This window comes from Rhinopithecus roxellana, chromosome 19 (assembly GCF_007565055.1).
Source record: "Rhinopithecus roxellana isolate Shanxi Qingling chromosome 19, ASM756505v1, whole genome shotgun sequence".
NCBI classification, from domain to species: domain Eukaryota; kingdom Metazoa; phylum Chordata; class Mammalia; order Primates; family Cercopithecidae; genus Rhinopithecus; species Rhinopithecus roxellana.
Window position 1 is genome coordinate 10,632,287 of NC_044567.1, and position 25,835 is coordinate 10,658,121.

Genomic DNA, 25,835 nt, shown 5'->3' on the forward strand with positions numbered 1-25,835 from the left:
GATTTTCTCAACTTGAAATGCCTCTCCCATAATGTTCCCTTACTCTTTGTGTTTGCCAGCATTTAACTGCTGTGTGACAGGCATGATGTCAACTGTTCTTGCTTAGCCCAAAGTCACCTTATCTTCTGTGGGAACTTCAAATTAGAGTTGGCTTCAGTGTGGAAATTGTCATGGTGGCTGGTGATGCTCACATAAAAGTAACAGCTGACATTTCATGCCCATGAAGTCATCCTCTGCATGTGATGGAATGAAATTCATTGGCATCTTACAATGTTCTGTAATGGAGCACTGGGTCCCAGGTGCCCCAGCTGTGTCAATAGGGCTGGGAGAGTTTGCGTCACGCAGACATAATGTCAGTAGCACCTTCCTCAATAGAAACCAAGCTCAGTGTGGAGGAGGTGAGGGCTGCTTCCCCATGAAGGACAATGCCAGTCCCAAGGTCTGTCTTCAGCATCCACTGCCAGTCGACCACTGACCACTGCTGGTGGGGGTGAGACAGATATATTAAAACCAGGAAATGTGGTGGGAGAAGGATGTCACTGAATACCTAGTGCTTTCTTCTCACAAACTCCCAAGAGTCTTCTAGACAGAGGTCTGTGTGGCTGCAGGGAGGCCGGGAAGAGCATTTTGAAGGCCGGGCAGTGCACATAATTAAACATGAGTGTCACAGGGCCCTCCACACCTGCCATGGGGCAGAATGCATGGTCAGAGGGCCCTTCCTGGTACAGCACACCTAAAAACACCCAACAAAATATTTTACCACCTATATGTGGTAAAATATAGATGACAACATTTGTCCTTGTACTCCTTCTTAAGTTCAGTGGCATTAAATGCTTTCACATCCTTGTGTAACCATCCCTGTGATCCATCCGCAGAACTTTTCATCCTGTGAAATGGAAGCCCTGTTCTCCTCCAACATGAACTCTGCAACCTGTCCTCAACCTCAGTGTCCATGGTTCTACCCTCTGCCTCTGTGAATTAGACCCTCTAGGGACCTCCTCTATGTGAAGTTAGATAATACTTTTCCTCTTATGACTGATTTGTTGGATTAAAATGATTTAGTCCTTTTTTAATGTCTTTCTGAGCAGGTAGGGAAATAGAAATTCCTCCAGATGGCATGGAATGGGCCTCCGAATTAGTGGGGATGGGAATGGCCATTCTCCAGGGCAGTGCCGGCTGACCCCTGCAGCGTGAATCCCACCGCCCACACAGGGGCCTGAGGGAAAGGTCCAGTGATTGCCAAGGTTTGGATGCCCTTCTCCCTACGTGGGTACCAGAATGTGGGCAAATGGGAAGCCCTGTCTGCTAGTAGGAGACATGAGGGAAATGCCTTCCCCAGCCTTCACTTTGTTCCGGGCCTTGCAAGAGAACATCAACCAAGCTTTGCTGTCAGAATTCAACCCATGGGGCCAGAAACCTGAAGCCAGAAGTGTAGCTGAAAGGGGCTGTGGATGGGCCGAGTCCTTAGGCACCTGGCAGAGCTCCCAGCCAGTCTGTCCTGAGAGGACGCATGTCCCCGATCACATTGTCCCCAGGCATAGATCGGAGAACACTGGATCAGCTCCAATGTCACTGAGCACATGGGGAAACTGGAACTAAGGAGTCAAGCTCAGAGAAGGCAGCTGACAGAAGGATTCACCCAGGAACCTCAGACCTCAGTCTTCTGTCAAAGGAGACTTCTTAAAGAAATGAAAGACTGAACACATAATGAAAGAAAATGAAACTGTCGTAACTGGCAGCTTGAACTTTATGAAGAGCCAAATAAAACATCTAGAAATAAGATAATGTTGAAATGAGTAATTCAAACCACTGATTAAAGTTCCAGTTTGTGCGGTTTATCAGGTATGTGGGAATGGATTAATGAACTTGGACAGTCTAAAGATGTATCTAGAGACACACTTAAAAGGATGTCTTAAACAAAACAGAAAAGATGAATGAACTAAACTACATTAAATTAAGAACAGGACCAGAAGACTTTACTAATAAATTCAACTGAACATTTAAAGAATTAACCATAATCTTCCTGAATGTTTCCAAAAAGTTGAATAGAATCAAATGGTTCCTAACTCATTTTTTGAGGCCAGCATTACCCTGTTACCAAACCCTAGTAATGGTTTTATGAGTAAAGAAAACCACAGACCAATGTCCCTTATGAATATTGGTTCATAAATTCTTAACAGTATGCTATAACACCCATCGAGCATGCCAATAGTTTTATGCACCATGGTCAAGTTAAGTTTATCATAAAAACACAAAGGTGGCTCATCAATGACATATACCACATTAACAGAATGAGGAACAACTATATATGATTATCTCAATTGATAGTAAAAGAGCATTTGATAAAATTCAACACATTTTCACGTTAAAAATTACCCAAAACACTAGACAAAGACAAAAACTACTTCAGTGTAAGAAAGGCTATTTATTTTAAAACCCACAGCTAGCATCATACACAGTGGTAAAAAATAAAAGTCTTTTCTATGAGATCAAGATCAAGGCAAGGGTGCCTGCTTTCATGATTTCTATTCAACGAAGCACTGAAGTCATAGCCAGATAAATTAAGAATAAAAAAGAAATGAACACCATGCATACTGAAAAGGAAGTTTTACAGGATACATCCCTAACCATTGAATTTCATGCAGAAGGATCAGCAGGTTCAAGGATCCCGAGGAGGGAGAGAAACAGCAGTGAGTTTGGAGTGGGTGGGGAGGGCCAGAGGCTCCCCAGAGAGACTGGGCCACTGTGGGCCTTCTGAGCTGCGGAAAGCTCTGGGTTTTAGTCTAAGATCAAAGAGGAGCTATGACAGGGTTTTGAGGAGAGAAGGGACGGGGCTGATTTATCGTTTTAACACACAGCTCATGGCTGCCATGGAAAGCGGGACTATCAGGGCCGGGGTGGAGAGGAGATTGGAGATGAGGTCAGAGCTGTGTCCATCTGAACAGAGCCTGGGGCGATACCCTTTCTGTACTGGTCTGTACCTCACACTGTAAAACACTGGGTCCCAGGGCTTATTGGACTCTCCAGAACATCAGGAGTTCCTCCACCAACTCTGGCATGAGGTGTCAGGTAGAGATGAGCTCATGTGGGTATTGACTCTACTGACCCCCCATGACACTGAAACTCTCCTGATCCCATCACCCAAGAACCAAACTGTCCCACACTCTTGCCCCTGAGTGATCAAGCTCTAATCATGGCCTCCCTTGCTCACACATTCTCCATGGTTCAACACTGGCCTTGTGAGAAAATTCCTGCTGGCCGGGCGCGGTGGCTCAAGCCTGTAATCCCAGCACTTTGGGAGGCCGAGACGGGCGGATCACGAGGTCAGGAGATCGAGACCATCCTGGCTAACACGGTGAAACCCCATCTCTACTAAAAACTACAAAAAACTAGCCGGGCGACGTGGCGGCGCCTGTAGTCCCAGCTACTCGGGAGGCTGAGACAGGAGAATGGCATGACGCCGGGAGGCGGAGCTTGAAGTGAGCTGAGATCCGGCCACAGCACTCCAGCCTGGGTGACAGAGCCAGACTCCGTCTCAAAAAAAAAAAAAAAAAGAGAAAATTCCTGCTCCCAGCCTGGCATTCAAAGACCCTGCCCTAATTTACTCCTGTCTACTTCTCTCTATCTTTGATAAATATTTCTGTCTAGAAGGCCTTTTTTCCCTTCTTCACCTAGCTGACTCCTATTCACACTTCAGAACTCAGCTCAGGTCAGATGAGGTGGTTTATGCCTGTAATTCCAACACTGTGGGAGGCCAAGACAGGAGGATTACTTGAACTCAGGAGTTCGAGACCAGCCTGAATAACATGGTGTAGCCCCATTTCTACAAAAAATTAGCTGTGTGTGGTGGCATGTGCCTGTAGTCCCAGCCTGAAGCAGGAGGATCAATTGAGCATGGAAGGTCAAGGCTGCAGTGAGCAGTGATCGTGCCACCGCAAGTCACACTGAACTACAGAGAAAACAAAAACAAAAACAAAAACTAAGTTCAAAAAAACCCCATTCCTCTAGGAAGCCCTCCCTGCAATTCCTCTGGAATCCCACAGTCCCCCTCCTTCCCCTCTAGTTCTGACCCTATGAGGCTGGCAGGAGATACATCCAGCATTGTCTCGGCTAGACTAGACAGCCCTCAAGATGCAGGCCCCAGGCTGCATGCAGAGGAGGAGATGGTGATAGGGTCTGCACTGGTCAGGTTACCTAGATCCTGGAGCCCAAAGTGAGAAGAATGGGCTTGACTCTGAGAGCATGGAGAGCCATCAAGAGTTTGGGGATAGCAGAAAGTTGGCATTTAATTTTATAGCTTTTAGAAGTTTATTTTGCTTTGTTCTCTTTGAAACAGGGTCTCAGCCTGTTACCCAGACTAGAGTGCAGCTCAAAATATTTTCCAATTTATCTTGTGATTTTCTTTTTGATCCAATGATTTAGAGGTGGGTTGTCGAAATTTCACATATTTTCAGATGTTCAATATTTCTTTCTGTTGTTAATTTCTAATTCTGTTTCAGTCAGATAACTTACTTGTTTTCCCTATCTCTCCTGTCTTCTGAACCTGTTTTCCATTGACTACCATTTTTATAAAAACTTATTTCAGTGTGCCATTTACGATCCTATTTTATTTTATTTTTTTTTTTTTGAGACGGAGTCTCGCTCTGTCGCCCAAGGCTGGAGTGCGGTGGTGCTATCTGGGCTCACTGCAAGCTCCGCCCCCCGAGCTCATGCCATTCTCCTGCCTCAGTCTCCGGAGTAGCTGGAATTACAGGCGCCCACCACCACGCCCGGTTAATTTTTGTATTTTTAGTAGAGACGGGGTTTCACCGTGTTAGCTAGATGGTCTCAATCTCCTGACCTTCTGATCCGCCCGCCTCGGCCTCCCAAAGTGCTGGGATTACAGGCACGAGCCACCACCTGTAAACAGTGATTGTTCCAGGATCATGATGTGTTTTTGAATTTTTCCAACGAATAAAGGACGAAGCGATAGACTTCTTGCCCCAGCTGGGGCCCTGGAGCATTGCCCAGAGGCAGTGGATGGAGGGCGCTGGGGATGACATCAAGAGCTCTGCAGCCAGGGCCTGGGGCACCCTCCAGCTCCACCTTCCAGGAGCTCACAGCCAGCACCCACAGTGTCCCGTGTGCCCCAGCCAGGAGGGACCTCGGCGCTGTGGTGTCCACAGACCTCACCTGGGCAGGCCCCGGGCTGCATGCTGACCGCCAGGCGCCCAGGCCCCTCGAGGCAGCTAGCGGGCTGGATCCACACCGTGGCCCTGGGGAATGGATGATGTACAGGCGACGAAGTGACACACATCTTTCATTTTGGGGGGTGGGAGGGGAGAAAATGGAAATGAAAATTTGAAAATGTGTGGGCTCTCTGCGAGCTCTCTGGGGTGGGCGGCTCAGCAAGCTTCAAGATGTGGCCAGGATTCCCCCGCCTCACCCCCAGATCCCCTGGAGAGGTCGGCACGGCCCCTCTCGTGGGTGTCATGGAGACAGATGCAGGTCCCATTCCCCGGAAAGGGGCGGCCTGGGTCCACTCTGCAGGGCAGGGCCCCTCACGGGCACTGACGCAGAATGGAGTTGAGGTGGGGGCAGCGCTAAACCCCAGGGCTCCTGTCTGCCTCCCGTGGAGTCCGGTGACCCAGGCAGCCCTGGTGAGGCCACCGGTGGGGTGTCTAGGCCCTAGTGAGACCCCAGGCTCCCACAGGATGAACGCAAACAGTGAGGCAGGGAGGCCCTGCTGCCCTCTGTACTGTCCCTCCAGTTCTCAGCTTTCTGTGGTTCTCTGGGCCCCCTCTGCAGAGGGGCAGGGGAGCCCACCCTGGATCCTGAGGCTCGGAGCTTGAGGGAACTCAGAGCTCTGGCCAGGCCGCTTCCTTTGCTGATGGTGAAGCTGAGGTCCAGAAGAGAGCAGGGGCAAATCCCGCGCACTCCTCAAGCAATGGGAGCCTATGTCGGGGCCGGGGTCACAGGGAGCACTCCTGTGACCTCTAGGGCCCTAGAACCGGGGAGGATGAGAGACTGGGGTCCTTTCGTCCACCCCTGGGGCTGGGCAGAGGATCAGCCTGTTCCGCAAGCCGAAGCCGCTTCTGGCCAGTCCCAGCTGCGGCCCCTTTAAGAGGGGGTGGTGCTTCAGCCTGGCTGGAGGGACACTGCCAGCGTGCGTGCGCCTACGGAAGCCTAGACTGAGCTTCCTGCGAGGCGCTAGCAGCGGCGTGGTCCGAGTGAGCTTGGGAGAAGCCGTGGTGGCTTCCATGTGATGATGGAGGAGGAGGCAGGTCTCAGCGGTAAGTGGCGGGGGCATGGTCCCCACCGGGAACCCTCCAGGCCTCCCTGCTCCTTCCCTGCCACTCCCTCCTTTTAGGCCCTGACTTCTTCCTGGGCATCTGGGCCCCAGTCGTCTACTTGGGGGATGTTGTGGGGTTCTGGCCGCGGCAGCGGTGGACCGCGGGACCTGGGTCCTTCCGAGCCCCACGGGCCTCTGTACTGGGGCCTATGGTTGTTATTGATGCCTCAGGACCTTTAGAAAGACCTCGCTAGGGCAGGGAACATCTATAGTTTCAATTCTTTGAGGAGTCTTCAGCTATTTAGCTGTTTTCCATGATGTGTATCCTAATTTTGATTTCCACCTACAGTGTATGAGTTCCCCTATCTCCAAAACCACGCCCTCATTCCTATTTTTGGTTTTGTTTTTGAGATGGAGTCTTACTGTGTCTCCCAGGCTGAGTGCAGTGGCACCATCTCAGCTCACTGCAACCTCCGCCTCCCGGTTTCAAGCAATTTTCCTGTCTCAGCTTCCCGGGTAGTTGGGACTACAGGCGCGTGCCACCACACCTGACTAATTTTTGTATTTTTAGTAAAGACGCGGTTTCACGATATTGGTCAGGCTGGTCTCAAACTCCTGACCTCAGGTGATCCGTCAGCCTCGGCCTCCAAAAGTGCTGGGATTACAGGCCTGAGCCACTGTACTCAGCCCCTCGTATTTTTTATAAGTTTTCTAGGAGTAGGCATTAAGTGTGAGATTGTCTGCGTGTGGTTTCGAATTACAGTATTCTAATGAATAGTTAATTTTGAGGACCTTATCTCTCTTTTTTTTTTTTTTTTTTTTTTTTTTGAGGACCTTATCTCTTATCTGTTGTTTGGTTTTATGTCTTTGCAGAATTGTCTGTTTAGGTTCTTTGAGAAATATTAAATTGGATTGTTTTGCTATCTTGTAGTGTTTTTTTGTGTACACATTAGACGACAACTCCTCGTGAATTACATGATTGCCTGAAATGTTTGCCTAATGTATAGGAAAGCATCCTAATGTATAGGATGCTTTTCTATGTAGAAAGTAGTTTGCTTTGCTCTGCAGAAACTTTTCAGGTTGATGTAGTCCGATGTTTATTTTTTGCGTTCCATGCATGTAATTTTGGTCACCCATATAAGAAATTATATATCAATGACAAAGCATTTCATTGTCAATGAGGTTTTTCTTCCAGGGTGTTTGTTTCTTTTCCTTTTTGCAAAGGTGAGCAAGTGACCCAAAATATACGCTCAACCTGTGTTGTAGTTAAAAACATTTTGTGGCTTATGGTCTTTTGTTTTGGCTTTCAATTTGAGGGGGGATTGATTTTCATACATCGTGTAAAATAAGGGTCCTATTTCTTACTTCTGCATCTGGATATCATTTTTCTGAAAGGTATTCATTGAGCAGACTCTGCCTTCCACATTGTGGTGTTCTTTATCAAAGTCAGTTGACTATGTCCATATTTGTGTTGATCGTGTTTTTCTCCTCCCTGTTTTTGTCCACAGTTCTAGGTATTTGATTTTATGCAAGTAACATATATCTGCTGCATAACTACAACTTGGCAGCAGTTTAATTTGATATCGACGATTGTGGGTCCTCACTTTGATTGTGTTTCTCAGAATTCCTTTAGATATTCATTACTTTTGTGGTTCCCTGTGATTTTTAGCAATATATATTTATTTCTGTTAACTTTTTTTCACAACATAAAGGTCCGTAGTTAAGGGTACAGTTTCATACAGATAGGTTGGATAATGATCAAATCAGGGTACTTAGGATCTCTGTTCCCTCATACAGGTATTTTTTTTTTTTTTTTTTTTTTTTGTGGAGAGAACACTCAAAATTCTCCCTTCTTGCTTTTTTGGAAAAATATAGTATTATTAACTCCAGTCACCAGGCTGAGGAGGAGAATGCAGATGTATTCCTTTAATGTAAAGATAACTTTGTTTCCATAACCAATCCTTTCCCATTCCCCCTCTATCTCCCAGACTCTGGTAACCAATATTGTGCTTTCTACTTCTTTAAGATAAACATCTTCAGGTTTCACGAGTGGTATCATGCAGTGTTTGTCTTTCTAGACCTAGCTCATTACATTTAACATAATGTTTTCCAGGTTCCTCTGGAGTGCTCTAAATGACACTGTTTCATTATTTTGATGGCCAAGAATATTCCCTCATGTATGTATACAAGAGTTTCTTGATCTCTTTATCTGTGGATGAACAGGTAGGTTGAACATATACCCAGTAGTAGGAATGCTAGATGGTATGGAATTTCTTTTTTTTTTTTTTTCTATTCTTTTCAGGGCCCCCAACTTTTTTTTAAAATAGTGTTAGTACTAATTTACATTTCCACAAACAGTTCCCCTTTCTGGAAATTGATACCAGGAATTGTCTTTTTAAATATTTTAATATTTTTGTAATGTTCCTTCTAGTTGGAGTGAGATAAGATCTGAGTGTGATTTTGATCAACATTTTGATCATGAGTAGTAATGTTAGCCACATTTTTGTAAATGTTGGGTCAGTTTCCTGTCTTCTTTGCACAAATATCTTCTCAGGTTATTTCCCCAATTTTGGTCTGGTTTTTTTTTATGTTTGTTTGTTTTTGTGCCAGCTGGTAGTATTACTGACTTGTACGTTTTCAAAAATAACCCCTTATCCAAGGTGTGTTTGCCCAAACTACTTCTCTTATATTTTTCAGTATGCTTTTTCATTGTGTCCATTGTTTCCTTTGTTGGGCAAAAACTCTTCAGTTTGATGTGGTCCCACATGTGTACAGTTTCTTGATTAGCTATGCTGTTGGTTACTAATCAAGAAAAAACATAATCCCTACCAAAACTGTCCACTGTCAATGATTTTTTCCCTTGTATTTTTGTTACTTTTTGCAAACCATGAGCATACATCCAGGTTGCCCTAAATATACGCACACCTGAGATTGTCTTCATAGGAACTTTATGGTTGCAAGTTTTGTGTATAATCTTTAATTCTTTTGAGTTGATTGTTGTGTATTTAGTACCATAAGAGTCCAGTATTATTATTTTGAAAACGAATATATAGTTTTGGAACTCTTCCCCATTGTGTCATTTTGGTGGTGTTTTGAAAAATGTGTTCAGTCTTTATGAATTTGTGTTTATTATTGAGCGCCCTCATTTTGCTCACTGGTCTGTTTCTCCATGTATGCCAGTTACATATGAGTTGGTTAACTAGGGATTTTCACTTAATTAGAACTCAGGGAATGTGATACATCCCATATGGTTTGTATTTCTCAGGGATAGCTTTGGAAATTCTTGGTGTTTCACATTTCCAGATAAATTTTGGCATTTTTTAAATATTTCTTTTTGTCTTATTATTATACTTTAAGTTCTAGGGTACATGTGCACAACGTGCAGGTTTATTACATATGTATACATGTGCCATGTTGGTGTGCTGCACCCATTAACTCGTCATTTACATTAGGTATATCTCCTAATGCTATCCCTCCCCCCCTCCCCACAATAGGCCCTGGTGTGTGATGTTCCCCTTACTATCTGCCATATGCTAAATGTATATAATTAGAGGGTACCAGGAAGATTTTGATACATATATATGTTGAGTAATGATAAAATCAGGTTATTTAGCATCTCTTCACCTCAGATAGTTATTATTTTTTGCGTGATGACAACATTCAGAATCTTTTCTTCTAGCTACTTTGAAATATATGATACATTTGTGTTAAGGCTAGTCATCTTGCTATGGAATAGAAGACCAGAATTGATTACTCTCATCCGAGAGTAACTTTGTACCCATTACTGATTCCTTCCCAGACCCCCTCCACCTCCCTAGTAGCCTCTGGTCACCCCTATTGAACTTTCTACTTCTAGGAGATAAAGCTTTTTTCGGTATACATGCCTGAGATCATGTGGCATGGAACTTTCTCTACCAGGCTCATTCGTTGGATCTGATGTTCTCCAGATTTCTTCATGTGGCTACTAATGGCAGGATTTCCCAAAGCTTTATGGCTGAACCATATTCTGTGGTATATCTATATGGCAGTTTCTTCATTCCAGCAGCCGCATATGGAAAGATAGGTTCGTTTTGTACCTTGGTCACAGTTACGAGTGCTTTGGTACCCATGGGAAGGCAGGTAGCTCTCTTCAACCTAGGAATTTCAACTGCTTCAAATGTGGAACCAGTGGTGGGGGCTGCTTGCTGACATGGTAGTTGTGCTGTGAATTTTTTCAGGAACCTCTAGCTGTTTCTTATAGTGTGTATACTAATTTACACCCCCACCAATTGTGTTTAAGAGGTTACCCTTCTGTGAGTCTACACTGGCTGTCACCTTCAAAAATTTGTGTTTTGTTTGTTTTTGGTAGTGGTCATTCTGAGTGGAATGAGTCAGAATCTTAGTGTGGTTTTCTTGGGCATTTTTGTATCAGTGATGTCAAGAAAGTTATTTGAGAAATCCTCACATTGCTTTCCATGGTGTCCAAAGTAGTTTGCATTTCCACCAACAGCAAACCAGCATTCCTCTCCTCCTCTGCCTCACTGGCAGTCATTCTTGTGGACTGTGTCATAACTGCCATTCTGACTGGTGTGAAATACTATCTCATGGGCCTTTTGCTTGTATTTCTCTGATGATTGCTAAGTTAGAAAAATGTTATCCTGTCTGTTGGTTGCTGTAAACCTTCTTTTGAGATGTGTGTTTTCATGCCTCTTGCACTTTCTTCATTGAGTTTTTGTTTTGCTGATTTATTTGCTTAACGTGTTTGAGGTAGATCCTGGATATTAGACTTCATCAGATGCATACGTGGGAACATTTTCTCCCATTATGTAAGCTATTTACTCTGTTGTTAATCTCTTCTGCTGTGCAGCCACTGTTGTATATTAGGCCCCAGTTGTCAATAATTGTTTTAGTTGCACTTGCTTTTGGGGACTTAGGCATATTCATGTTCTGCCAAATCCTCTGTCAAGAAGGGTACTTCCTAAGTTCCCTTGCAGGCTTTTCATAGTTTGAGGTCTGGCATTTACATATTTCATTTACTTGAATTAATTTCTGTACACAGTGAGACACAGGGCCCCACTGTTTTTCTTCAGCAACTGGCTAGCCATTTATCCCAGCACCATCTATGGAGAGGAGGAAGTCCATTCCCAAAGCTTATTTGTGTGGATTTTGTTGAAGATGAGATGGTGTTAGGTGTGTAGGTTTACATCTGGACCCTCTAATCTGTTCCACTGCTCTGTGTGGAATGGGGTCTCTAGCTTTTCAATGAAATTTAAAATTGGGAAGTGTGACCCAACCATTGTAGTTTGGATTTCTCAGAATTGCTTTGGAAATTCAGGCTGTTTTGTGGTCCACATGAATTTTAGCATTGTGTGTTTACATTTTTTTTAAAAGGTTGGCCATATAGTAAAGGTGTACAATGTGGGGAGTTAGATTGGGGCATTTTGGTTAATGCAGACACAGAGGAATGATAAAATCAGGATATTTAGAGTATTATCACAAACAGTTGTTAATTTATTTGTGGCGAAACATTTGGAATCTTGCATTTACAAGAGTTTCTATTATCACAAACAGTTGTTAATTTCTTTGCGGTGAAAACATTTGGAATCTTCTTTTTCAGACTTTGTGAAAAAGGTGTGATGTTGTGTTAATCTCTAGTCACTGTGCTGTGGACCAGAGAGGAACAATTTATTCCTCTCATCTAAGTGTAACTTTTTACCTATTTCTGATCCCTTCCCATGCCCCCTCTTCCCTCCAACCTCTGGTAACCACTATTGTGCCCTCTAGATCTATGCAATAAAACCTTTTATTTTGGATTTTACATGAGTGAGCTGTGGCAATGTTTTTCTTTCTCTGCCTGGTTTAGGTCATTTGCCATGATGTCCTCCAGGTTCAAGAGTATTGCTCCAAATGATGAAATTTCATTCTGCTTTTCTGGCTGAAGACTATTCGTGTACATTCACCACAGTTACTTTATCCCTTCACCTGTGGATGGGCAGGTAAGTTTATTCTTTATCTTGGCAATTGCGAATAGTGATGCAGTCCACATACTATGGCAGATATCTCTTACATGGACTGATTTCTTTTTCACTGAAAGTATACTTAGTAGTAGAATTGTTAGATGAAGTGGTAGTTGTAGGTTTAATTTTTGAAGGAACCTCACACTGATTTCTGTAGTATGTATGCTAATTAACATTCTTACCAAACTAGTTCCTCTCTGGAAATTTACACCAGCATTTGTGTCTCTCTTAATATATTTTATCGCTTTGATAACATCCATTTGAATTATAATGGATGATATGTGTGTTGTTTTGATTTACATCTTATGATTTATGATGTTATCCAAGTTTTTAAAATTTGTTTTCAATGTCTTCTTTGCAGAAATGTCTATTCATTTTCTTTTGCCCCATTTTGTTCGGTTATTAGTTTCTGTTTTGTGTTTTTGCTAGTAAGTGGTGTTAGTTGCTTAGGCATTTTGAAGGCAACCTTTTATCAGATGTATGTTTGCTGAAATCTTTCTTGTAAACTTCAGGATGATTTTTTATTTTCTTCATGGATTTTTAAAAATATGCTTGGGCACAAACTCTAGAGTGTGATGCAGTCCCACATGTGTCTGTTTTCTTGGTTTCCTGTGATGTAGGTGACTGATGAAGAAAATCAAAATTATGACCAAACTAATCCATCTCCCATGAGTTTCCCTCTGTATTTTTTGTTTGGTTTTGGCACACTGTGAACACAGATCCACGTTGACCTAAATATACCCACATTGTTTGTCTTTCCACTGGAGGAACTTAATGCTTTCAAGTTTTGTGTATGAGTCTCTAATTCATTTTGAGTTGATTGTTGTGCCTGTTACACAATAGGGGTCCTATTTTATTTTACATAAGGATATCCAATTTTCAAAGCAATTAATTACACAGATTCTCCCTTCTTCGTTCTGTCTTTTGGTGTTCTTTTACAAAATGTGTACTCTACCCAGGAATTTGGGTTTGTGATTTGGGCTCCCTCATTCTATCTGTTGGTTTGGGTTTCTTGGTTAATGCCAGTCATCTATTGTTTAGATAACTAGGTTTTTAATATAATTTCAAATAGATGGCAGTGATTCATCCCATGTACTTTGTATTTTCAGGATTGCTTTAGAAATTCAGGGTGTTTCATGGTTCCATGTGAATTTTAGCATCATTGACTTTTTTTAAAAGAAATTGCAGTAGAGAATATGTATATAACTAGAGGATGCAGGGGCCATTTTGATATAGGTACACCTAGCATATTGATCAAATCATAATATTTAGCATCTATGAAGTCCTCTAGGTATTATTTGTCTGTGGAGAGGATATTCAGAATCCTTTCCAGCTATTTGGAAAATTTGCTACAATATTAACCCTAGTCACTCGGCTATAGAAGAGAAGGGCACGGTTGATCTCAGTTTTCTAAGTGTAACTTTGTACCCATTACCAATTCCTGCCTAGGCCCCCTTTTCTCCCCAGCCTCTGGTAACCACTGTTGAACTTTGTACTTCTATGCGGTCAAGTGTTTTAGATTCCACATGCATGAGATTATGCAGTATATGCCTTTCACTGTCTGACTCATTTTATTTAACATAATGTCCCCCAGGTTTTTCCACATGGCTGCAAATGACTAGATTTCACTCGTTTCTATGGTTGAAGAATATTCTGTTCTGGATGTATACTGCAGTTTCCTCATCCCTTCATCAATGGATGAACAGGTAGGGGTATTTCCTATCCTGGCTATTGTGAGTACTACAGTACACAGGGCAAGGCAGGTATCTCTTCCACATAGGAGTTTCATTGGCTGTGCATGCACAGCCCATGGTGGGATGGCTAGATGAAATGGTGTTTTTGCTTTGTTTGAGGAACTTCCAGCTGTTTTTCCTAGTGTGTGTACAAGTTGACATTCACACCAATAGTGTATGAGAAGAGTTTCCCCTTCTGCAAGTGTATACCAGTTGTTTCCTTTTCAAACTTTTATTTTTGTTTTAGGTAACATTCATTCTATGTGGATGGGAGTGGTATCTCAGTGTGGTTTTCCTTGACATTCTCGTGAGGATTAGAGCTTTTGAGAAACTTTTCTTTTACCTGTGAGTCAGTTTCACATCTACTTTTCAGACATGTCTTTTCAGGTCCTTTGCCCAGACTTATCTTCGACATTTGTTTTTGTTTCTGTATTTACTTTTCCCCCACATGGTGGTGTTAGCTTCCTGCACATATTTTATAGCAACTCCTTTCAAAGACAGAATTTTCCATAGTTTTCTTCCAGTCTGTGAGGTGCCTTCTATTCTGGTTTATCGTTTTCTTTTCCCTCCATAAGATCCAATGTTTTTTGTAGTCCCACATATATATATTAGTGGTGACTTTTGTGTGTAATTAAAAACAGTGAAAAAGATTGCCAAGCTATTGCATTGTCTATGGGTTTTTTTCTTCTAATTTTTCTTTTCTTTCTATTTTTATATTTTACATTTTGCAACTTGTGTGCATTGATTAGTCTTCTAAAATACACATTTACCCTATGTTTCCTAAGGGAAGTAAGTGGTTTCAAGAATGAGTTTAGGTCTTCAATGTAATTTACATTGATTTTTGTCCCATTTCACTGTATTTCATGTGACTACCCAGTTTGCTCAAAATCGTTTATTGAACAGACTTTCCTTTTCCCATTGTGCCTTTTTTTGTCCTTTTCAAAAATATGTTCACTGTATATACATTTGGATGGCATACAGGACTCCCTCACTCTGTCCATTGGGTTTCCTTTCTATTTCTATGCCAGTAGCAGATTGTTTGGATAAATATAGGTTTTAGTTGTTTTATCTTTTTACCCACTTAGTATCTTTAGTTTCTTATATATGTTAGATAACAGTTCCTCTCAGGTACTTGACTTTCCGTAAGTTTATCCTAATCTGTAAGATGCCTTTTCTTTGGGTTCATTGTTTTCTCCTTGTTTCAAAGTTTTAAAGTTGTGCTTTGTCTAACATATTTATATTTGCTTTTGTTAGCAGTTATTTCTGTGTCCCATTGGGAAATTTAAAAAAAATAGAGATGGTAAAACCATTGCATTGTTTATGAGTATATTCTCCCTAATTTTTTCTTTTTGCAACTGGCATGCACAGATTCAAGTTTCCCCAAAATAGACACTCACTCTATGTTTTTTTTTTTTTTTTCCCTTGGGAGCTTTTTTAGTTTCAGGATTAGACTTAGGTGTTCAGTTTATTTTGTGCTGATATTTGTGTCTTGTGTAACATAAGGGTCTTACTTCAGTCCTTTGTACTTGAACATCCAGGTTTCTCAACCTGGGTGCCTTTAGTGTGTTTCTGAAAAATGTGTTTATGTAATTTGGTCTGATTATCTTGCTCCCTCATTTGGTCCATTTGGTTGTCTTTCTGTGTTTATGCCACTAATGGATGGAGAGGGTCAGTGTATAAGTTTTGTTTTGTTTTGTTTTCTTGTAGGTGTATTTTTCTTTTTTCTTTTTCTTTCTTTCTTTTTTTTTTTTTTTTTTTTTTTTTAGCTTTCCACCTTGATTTTCTGAAAGAATACCTACTTTTACTGTGATTAACAATATTATGAACCCAGTACCAGTTGGGTGGTTCATCAGTTTAAAATCTCTATCTCAACAGGGGTAAATGTGAATGAAATAATAGAAATAACAGAGATATCTATCAAAAGAGAGCTCTTATACACAAATAAGTTCCAGTATACATGAATTCAGTAGGCTGGGCACAGTGGCTCGTGCCTGTAGTCCCAGCACTTCGGGAGGCCAAGGCGGGCAGATCACTTGAGGTCAGGAGTTCGAGATCAGCCTGGTCAACATGGTGAAACCCTGTATCTACTAAAAATACAAAAATTGGCCAGGTGTGGTGGCATGCACCTGTAATCCCAGCTACTTGGAAGAGTGAGGCAGGAGAATAGCTTCAACTTGGGATGCAGAGGTTGCAGTGAGCTGAGATCATGCCATTGCACTCCAACCTGGGGAACAGAGTGAGGCTCCATCCCCCCACCAAAAAAAGTTCAGTAAACAAGTGTCACTTAAACTGTGTAAGAGTTATAAAGCAGGTATAAGAGTTATACCCCAAAAATTTTGGAAGGGTATGTGAGGGGATATAAAATCATTAACTGGATTGAGACACAGACTACTACAAATAGGACATAAGGATATAAAAGTAAAAGTTATAAATGTTAGAAGCCATTGTATCAGCATATTAGTATATTATGGCGTGACCAGACATCCTTTATGGCAGGAGTGCAAGTGAGATTCAGCATTAGGAAATCCACTGATATTATTAGCCACATTCATAGAGTTGATGAGAATGCCATGTGTTCATGATCATAGATGTAAAAAGACACTGTCAGGATTCTACGGCATAGTATATTTAAAAAATTTAACCAAATCAGAATTGCTGTAAAAATGTATAAAATATGAAATGGATTTGTATACATAAAAAATAATGAAACCACAATTTTAGAAAAGTATTTTTAACAGTATGAAGAGATCAGTGATTCTTTAATCAACTGATGAATTGAGCTTTACTTCAATATAGCCACTATCTGATTATGCTCTGGAGATAAGAAAATGTATTGCAAGGAAAAATAAACAAAAATATCCATGAAAGTCTGAATATAAAAAATAACTTTTCATGTATTGTAGATACTTGGAAATTGAAAGTGTGATGATTCATGACTGAGAGAACAATGAAATACAGAATTCGAAAAATAGAATGAAACATATATGGAAATGTGCTGTACAATAAAAGCAGCAGTGGTAATAGAGGAGATGTAGGCTCTGAGTGTCTCACTGGAGACTGAAGCCCACAGATATGCAGCAAAGCCTTTGTCTCCCTGATGTTTTTCCTTCCTGCTGGTCACGTGCTTTCACACACCAAGAGAGGACATTTAACATTTGAGCCAGAGCGTCATTGGCTGTTGTCTGGTGGGTGAGATTTCTGCTGGCATAGTCCATATTGTAATATGTTCTTGGGGCCCACAGGATTATTCTTGGTCATGTAAGATGTTACTGACATCACCTTAAGATGTTATTACCTTCACCTGACTCCTGTTTGTTCTTTGAAATAACCAGACACACATGTTGTTTCAGTAATTCTTTCAGTTGGTAATTTTCCTGGTGCAATACTATGTGAGGTCACTTCCCCTCATATGACTCACAGGTGTTAAGAGTCTGTGAACAAGCAGTTCACAGGAGTGACCAACCAAGTGTGGACATGGAGTGGGTCATTTCAAGGTGAGGTCGTCAACCTGTACCCCAAACTGGCACAGACAGGAGAAGCCACAATCCTTTAGAGAGAAAAAATTACAAAGTACAAATATCCTTTGTTAGGGGAACAGAGAGCATCTTCAGAGGACGTAATAGTATTAAAATGTGTTCTCATTGTTCAGCTCCCACTTATGGGTGAGAACATGAAATGTTTGGTTTTCTGTTCCTCTGTTAGTTTGCTGAGGACGATGGCTTCCAGCTTCATCCATGTCCGTGCAGAGGACTTGATCTCATACCTTTTTATGCCTGCATAGTATTCTATGGAATATATGTAGCATATTTTCTTTTTCCAGTGTATCATTGATAAGCATATGTATTGGTTTCATGTCTTTCCTATTGGTAATAGTGCCACAATAAACATGTGGAAGAGATGGTGCTCAAAGCAAGATGGACTTCTGAGCAAGATGAGTTCCAAGCATGATGGAGCTCAGCAGATGGAGCTCCAGGCAAGATGGAACTCTGAGCAATATGAAGCTCAGAGCAGATGTTGCTCAGTGTAAGATGGAGCTCCAAGCATATGGTCTCAGAGAAAAATGGAGCTCAGAGCAGATGGTGCTCAGAGCAAGATGGAGCTCAATCAAAGATGGAGCTCAGAGTGATTGGAGCCCTGAGCAAGGTGGAGCTTGGAGCAGATGGAGCTCCGAGCATGATGGAGCATGGAGTGATTGGAGCCCAGAGCAGATAGAGCTCAGACCAAAAGGAGCTCCAAGCAAGATGGAGCTTGGAGCTGATGTTCCTCTGTGTAGGATGGAGCTCAGAGCAAGATGGTGCTCAGAGCAGATGGAATTCTGAGCAATAAATGGCTCTAAGCAAGATGGAGCTTGATGCAGATGTTGCTCACTTTTAGATAGAGCTCAGAGCAGATGGTGCTTACAGCAGGTTGGAGCTCAGAGTGATTAGAGCTCCGAGCAAGATGGAACTTGGAGCAGACAGAGCTTTGAGAAACTTGGAGCAGATGTTGCTCAGAGTAACATGAGTTACAAGTAGATGGTGCTCAGAGCAAGATGGAGATCAGAGTGATTGGAATTCCAATTAAGCTAAAGCCTGGGGCAGATGGAGCTCTGAGCAGCATGGGGCTCAGAGAAAATGTTGCTCACAGTAAGATGGAACTCTGAGTAGATGGGCTCAGAACAAAATAGAGCTCGAAGTGATTGGCGCTCTTAGCAAGATGGAGCTCAGAAAAGATGGAGCTCAAGCAGATGGTACTCAGAGCAAGATGGAGCTCAGAGGACTGGAGCTCCAAAAAGAAGAAGGTTCAAGCAGATAGTGCTCAGAGCAAGACGGAGCTTGGAGTAATTGGAGCTCTGGGCAAGATGGAGCTCAGAGCAAATGGAACTCTGAGCAGATGGGGCTTAGAGCTGGTGTTGCTCAGTTTTAGATGGAGCTCAGAGCAGATGGTGCTCAGAGCAAGATGGATCTCAGAATGATTGGGGGGTCCAAGCAAGATAGAGCTCAGAGAAGATTGAGCTCAGAGAAGATAGAGCTCTGAACAAAAAGGAGCTCCAAACAAGATGGAACGTGGAGCAGATGTTGCTAGGTGTAAGATGGAGCTTAGAGAAATGTGGAGCTCAGAATGATTGGAACTTAAAAACATTGCTCTGAAGAATTAGAGCTCTGAGCAGATGGTGCTCAGAGCAAGATCGAGCTCGGAGTGATTGGAGCTTCGAGCAGAATGGGGCTTGGAGCAGATGCAGCTCCAAGGAGCAAGATGTACCTCAGAAAACAGGTTGGCCAGAGCAGATGGTGCTCAGAGCAAAATGAAGCTGGAAGTGATTGGAGCTCTCAGCAAGATGGAGCTCAGAGCAGATGGATCTCTGAGCAAGATGGACCTTGGAGCAAATGAAATTGTGAGCAAGAAGTTTCTCTAAGCAAGATGGAGCTTGGAGGAAATGTTGCTCGGTTTCAGATGGTGCTTACAGCAAGATGAAACTCAGAGAACATGCCCCTCACAGTAAGCGAGACCTTCGAGCAGATGGTGCTCAGAGCAAAATGGAACTGCAAGTGATTGGAGATCTCAGCAAGATGGAGCTAGAAGATGGAGCTCTGAGCAAATGGATATCTGAGCAGAGGATGCTCAGAGCAAGATGGATTTTGAAGTGATTGGAACTCTGAGAAAAATGGAGCTTAGAGCAAATGGAGCTCAGAGTGATGGGAGCGCTAAGCAAGATGGAGCTTGGAGCAGATGGAGCTTCAAGCAGATGGTGCTCAGAGCAAGATGGAGCTTGGAGTGATTGAGGCTGTGAACCAGATGGAGCTGAGATCAGATAGACCTTTGAGCAAGAAGGAGCTCCAATCAAGATGGAACATGGAGCAGGTGTTGCTGGTGTAAGATGGTGCTCGGAGCAAGAGGGAACTCAGAGTGATTGGCACTCTGAATGAACATTGCTGTGAGCGATTGGAGCAAGATGCAGCTCAGAGCAGATAGAAAAAGGAGCTCTAAGCAAGATGGGGTTTGGAGGAGATGTTGCTCGGTTTTAGGTGGAGCTCAGAGCAAAATGGAGACCACAGTGATTACAGCTCTGAGCAAGGTGGAGCTCAGAGCACATGCTGCTCAGAGTAAGATGAGCTCTGACCAGTTGGTGCTCAGTGCAAGCTGGAGCTGGAAGTGATTGGAGCTCCCAGCAAGATGGAGCTTGGAGTGAGTGGAATTCCCAACAAGATGGAGCTCAGAGTAGATGGATGGATCTCTGACTAGATTGAGCTCCGAGTAAGATGAATGTCTATGCAGATGGTGCTCACAGCAAGATAGTGCTTGGAGTGGAGCTCCAAACAAAATGAAGCTTGGAGCAGATGGAGCTCTGAGCAAGATGGAGATTGGAGTAGATACAGCTTGGAGCAAGAAGGAGCTCCGAGCAAGATGGAACTTGCAGCAGGTGTTTTTCAGTGTAAGATGGAGCTAAGAGAAGATGATGCTCAGAGCAAGATTGAGCTCAGAGTGATTGGCAATCCAAACATTGTTCTGAAGCCATTGGAGCTCTGAGTGATTGGAGCTGCAAGCAAGCTGGAGCTTGGAAAATATGTTACATAGAGTAAAATGAAGCTCCAAGCAGATGGTGTTCAGAGCAAGCTGCAGCTCAGAGTCCTTGGAGCTCCGAGAAAGCTGGAGCGTGGAGGATATGCAGCTCAGAAAGCATGTTGCTTAGCTCTGGGCAGCTGGTGCTCCGAGCAAGGTGGAGCTCACAGTGATTGGAGCTGCGAGCAAGGTGAAGCTCGGAAAAGATGTTGCTTAGAGTAAAATGGAGTTCCGAGCAGATGGTGCTCCAGGCAAGATGGAGCTCACAGTGATTGGAGCTCTGAGCAAGCTGGAGCTCAGAGCAAACGAGCTAAGAAAAGATGTTCCTTAGAGTAAGATGAAGCTCTGAGCAGAAGGTGCTCAGAGCAAGATGGAGCTCAGAGTGATTGGAGCTCTGAGCAAGCTGGAGCTCGGAGCAGATGGAGCTCAGAAAGCATGTTACTTAGCTCTGAGCAGGTGATGCTCAGAGCAAGATGGCGCTCAGAGTGATTGGAGTGCTGAGCAAGCTGGAGCTCAGAGCAAACGAGCTCAGAAAAGATGTTCCTTAGAGTACGATGAGGCTCTGAGCAGATGGTGATCAGAGCAAGATGGAGCTCAGAGTGATTGGAGGGCTGAGCAAGCGGGAGCGCAGAGCAAACGAGCTCAGAAAAGATGTTCCTTAGAGTACGATGAAGCTCTGAGCAGATGGTGCTCAGAGCAAGATGGAGCTCAGAGTGATTGGAGCTCTGAGCAAGCTGGAGCTCGGAGCAGATTGAGCTCAGAAAGCATGTTCCTTACCTCTGAGCAGGTGGTGCTCAGAACAACATAGAGCTCAGAGTGAGTGGAGCTGCAAGGAAGCTGGAAATCAGAGATGATGGAGCTCAGAAAACATGTTGCTTAGAGAGTAAGATGGCGTTCAGAGAAGATGGTGCTCAGAGCAAGTTGGAGCTCAGAGTCATTGGAGCTCGAAGCAAGCTGGATATCGGAGCATATGGAGCTCAGAAAGCATGTTGCTTAGCTCTAAGCAGGTGTTGCTCCGAGCAAGGTGGAGCTCACAGCGATTGGAGCTGCGAGCAAGGTGGAGCTCGGAAAAGATGTTGCTTAGAGTAAAATGGAGTTCCGAGGAGATGGTGCTCAGTGCAAGATGGAGCTCTCAGTGATTGGAGCGCTGAGCAAGCTGGAGCTCAGAGCAACCCAGGTCAGGAAAGATGTTCCTTGGAGTACGATGAAGCTCTGAGCAGATGGTGCTCAGAGCAGGATGGAGCTCAGAGTGATTGGAGCTCTGAGCAAGCTGGAGCTCGGAGCAGATGGAGTTCAGAAAGCATGTTGCTTAGCTCTGAGCAGGTGCTACTCAGAGCAACGTGGAGCTCAGAGAGATTGGAGCTCCAAGGAAGCTGGAACTCAGAGCCGATGGAGATCAGAAAACATGTTGCTTAGAGAGTAAGATGGCGCTCCGAGAAGATGGTGCTCAGAGCAAGATGGAGCTCAGAGTCATTTGAGCGCTGAGCAAGCTGGAGCTCAGAGGAAACGAGCTCAGAAAAGATGTTCCTTAGAGTGAGATGAAGCTCTCAGCAGATGGTGCTCAGAGCAAGATGGAGCTCAGAGTGATTGGAGCTCTGAGCAAGCTGCAGCTCAGAGCAAACGAGCTCAGAAAAGATGTTCCTTAGAGTAAGATGAAGCTCTGAGCAGATGGTGCTCAGAGCAAGATAGAGCTCTGAGCAAGCTGGAGCTCGGAGCAGTTGGAGCCTGGAACGCATGTTGCTTAGCTCTGAGAAGGTGTTGCTCAGAGCAACATGGAGTTCAGAGTGATTGGAGCTCCAAAGAAGCTGGAGCTCAGAGCAAACGACCTCAGAAAAGATGTTCCTTAGAGTAAGATGAAGCTCTGAGCAGATGGTGCTCAGAGTAAGATGGAGCTAAGCTGGAGCTCGGAGCAGATGGAGCTCAGAAAGCATGTTACTTAGCTCTGAGAAGGTGTTGCTCAGAGCAACATGGACTTCAGAGTGATTGGAGCTCCAAAGAAGCTGGAACTCAGAGCTGATGGAGCTCAGAAAACCTGTTGCTTAGAGAGTAAGATGTCGCTCCGAGAAGATGGTGCTCAGAGCAAGATGGAGCTCAGAGTGATTGGAGCGCTGTGCAAGCTGCAGCTCAGAGCAAACGAACTCAGAAAAGATGTTCCTTAGAGTAAGATGAAGCTCTGAGCAGATGGTGCTCAGAGCAAGATGAAGTTCTGAGTGATTGGAGCTCTGAGCAAGCTGAAGCTCGGAGCAGATTGAGCTCAGAAAGGATGCTTAGCTCTGAGTATGTGGTGCTCAGAGCAACAAGAAGCTGAGAGTGATTGGAGCTCCAAGGAAGCTGGAACTCAGAGCTGATGGACCTCAGAAAACATGTTCCTTAGAGAGTAAGATGGCACTCTCAGAAGGTGGTGCTCAGAGCAAGATGGCTCAGAGTGATTGGAGCACTGAGCAAGCTGGAACTCAGAGCAAGCGAGCTCAGAAAATATGTTTGTTAGAGTAAGATGAAGCTCTGAGCAGATGGTGCTTAGAGCAAGATGGAGCTCAGTGATTGGAGCGCTGAGCAAGCTGGAGCTCAGAGCAAACGAGCTCAGAAAAGATGTTCCTTAGAGTAAGATGAAGCTCTGAGCAGATGGTGCTCAGAGCAAGATGGAGCTCAGTGATTGGAGCGCTGAGCAAGCTGGAGCTCACAGCAAACGAGCTAAGAAAAGATGTTCCTTAGAGTACATGAAGTTATGAGCAGATGGTGCTGAGAGCAACATGGAGCTCAGAGTGATTGGAGCTCCAAGGAAGCTGGAACTCAGAGCTGATGGAGCTCAGAAAACATGTTGCTTAGAGAGTAAGATGGCACTCTCAGAAGATGGTGCTCAGAGCAAGACGTCTCAGAGTGATTGGAGCGCTGAGCAAGCTGGAGCTCAGAGCAAGCGAGCTCAGAAAAGATGTTTCTTAGAGTAAGATGAAGCTCTGAGCAGATGGTGCTCAGATCTAGATGGAGCTCAGAGTGATTGGAGCGCTGAGCAAGCTGGAGCTCAGAGCAAACGAGCTCAGAAAAGATGTTCCTTAGAGTGAGATGAAGCTCTGAGCAGATGGTGCTCAGAGCAAGATGGAGCTCAGAGTGATTGGAGCTCTGAGCAAGCTGCATCTCAGAGCAAACGAGCTCAGAACAGATGTTCCTTAGAATAAGATGAAGCTCTGAGCAGATGGTGCTCAGAGCAAGATAGAGCTCTGAGCAAGCTGAAGCTCGTAGCAGTTGGAGTCCGGAAAGCATGTTGCTTAGCTCTGAGAAGGTGTTGCTCAGAGCAACATGGAGTTCAGAGTGATTGGAGCTCCAAAGAAGCTGGAGCTCAGAGCAAACGAGCTCAGAAAAGATGTTCCTTAGAGTGAGATGAAGCTCTGAGCAGATGGTGCTCTGAGCAAGCTGCAGCTCAGAGCAAACGAGCTCAGAAAAGATGTTCCTTAGAGTAAGATGAAGCTCTGAGCAGATGGTGCTCAGAGCAAGATGGAGCTCTGAGCAAGCTGGAGCTCGGAGCAGATGGAGCTCAGAAAGCATGTTACTTAGCTCTGAGAAGGTGTTGCTCAGAGCAACATGGACTTCAGAGTGATTGGAGCTCCAAAGAAGCTGGAGCTCAGAGCAAACGAGCTCAGAAAAGATGTTCCTTAGAGTGAGATGAAGCTCTGAGCAGATGGTGCTCAGAGCAAGATGGAGCTCAGAGTGATTGGAGCTCTGAGCAAGCTGCATCTCAGAGCAAACGAGCTCAGAAAAGATGTTCCTTAGAGTACGATGAAGCTCTGAGCAGACGGTGCTCAGAGCAAGATAGAGCTCTGAGCAAGCTGGAGCTCAGAGTAGATGGAGCTCAGAAAGCATGTTGCTTAGCTCTGAGAAGGTGTTGCTCAGAGCAACATGGAGTTCAGAGTGATTGGAGTGCCAAAGAAGCTGGAACTCAGAGCTGATGGAGCTCAGAAAAAATGTTGCTTAGAGAGTAAGATGGCACTCTCAGAAGGTGGTGCTCAGAGTAAGATGGCTCAGAGTGAATGGAGCTCTGAGCAAGCTGGAGCTCAGAGCAAGCGAGCTCAGAAAAGATGTTTCTTAGCATAACATGAAGCTCTGAGCAGATGGTGTCAGATCTAGATGGAGCTCAGAGTGATTGGAGCGCTGAACAAGCTGGAGCTCAGAGCAAACGAGCTCAGAAAAGATGTTCCTTAGAGTAAGATGAAGCTCTGAGCAGATGGTGCTCAGAGCAAGATGGAGGTCTGAGCCAGCTGGAGCTTGGAGCAGATGGAGCTCAGAAAGCATGTTGCTTAGCTCTGAGAAGGTGTTACTCAGAGCAACATGGAGTTCAGAGTGATTGGAGCTCCAAAGAAGCTGGAACTCAAAGCTGATGGAGCTCAGAAAATCTGTTGCTTAGATAGTAATTTCTCGCTCCGAGAAGATGATGCTCAGAGCAAGATGGAGCTCAGAGTGATTGGAGCGCTGAGCGATCTGGAGCTCAGAGGAAATGAGCTCAGAAAAGATGTTCCTTAGAGTAAGATGATGCTCTGAGCAGATGGTGCCCAGAGCAAGATGGAGCTCTGAGGAAGCTGGAGCTCGGAGCAGATGGAGCTCAGAAAGCATGTTGCTTAGGTCTTACTAGGTGGTGCTCAAAGCAACATGGAGCTCAGAGTGATTGGAGCTCTGAGCAAGCTGGAGCTCGGAGCACATGGAGCTCAGGAAGCATGTTACTTAGCTCTGAGCAGGTGGTGCTCAGAGCGACCTGGAGCTCAGAGTGATTGGAGCTCCAAGGAAGTTGGAACTCAGGGCTGATGGAGCTCAGAAAACATTTGCTTAGAGAGTAAGATGGCCCTCCGAGAAGATGGTGCTCAGAGCAAGATGGAGCTCAGAGTGATTGGAGCGCTGAGCAAGCTGGAGCTCAGAGCAAACGAGCTCAGAAAAGATGTTCCCTAGAGTAAGATGAAGCTCTGAGCAGATGGTTCTCAGAGCAAGATGGAGCTCAGAGTGATTGGAGCTCTGAGCAAGCTGAAGCTCGGAGTAGATGGAGCTCAGAAAGCATGTTGCTTAGCTCTGAGCAGGTGGTGCTCAGAGCAACATGGAGCTCAGAGTGATTGGACTTCCAAGGAAGCTGGAACTCAGAGCTGATGAAGCTCAGAAAACATGTTGCTTAGAGAGTAAGATGGCACTCCGAGAAGATGGTGCTCACAGCAAGTTGGAGCTCAGAGTCATTGGAGCTCCAAGCAAGGTGGAGCTCAGAGCATATGGAGCTCAGAAAGCATGTTGCTTAGCTCTTGAGCCGGTGGTGCTCCGAGCAAG

At 44.2% G+C, this 25,835-nt stretch overlaps 1 long non-coding RNA gene across 2 annotated transcripts in view; it reads left to right on the forward strand.

The window, feature by feature from the left end:
* The first annotated feature begins 6,170 nt into the window (after positions 1-6,170).
* The window catches only part of LOC115894874, a 31,330-nt gene continuing 11,665 nt past the window's right edge, over positions 6,171-25,835 (forward strand). Inside the window, exons 1-4 of one of the 2 annotated variants that reach the window (XR_004055094.1) lie at positions 6,171-6,272; positions 8,385-8,494; positions 12,114-12,246; positions 13,862-13,973. This is a non-coding gene — a long non-coding RNA (uncharacterized LOC115894874). The remainder of the gene's footprint in view (positions 6,273-8,384; positions 8,495-12,113; positions 12,247-13,861; positions 13,974-25,835) is intronic. The other variant, XR_004055095.1, reaches the window with a different exon arrangement.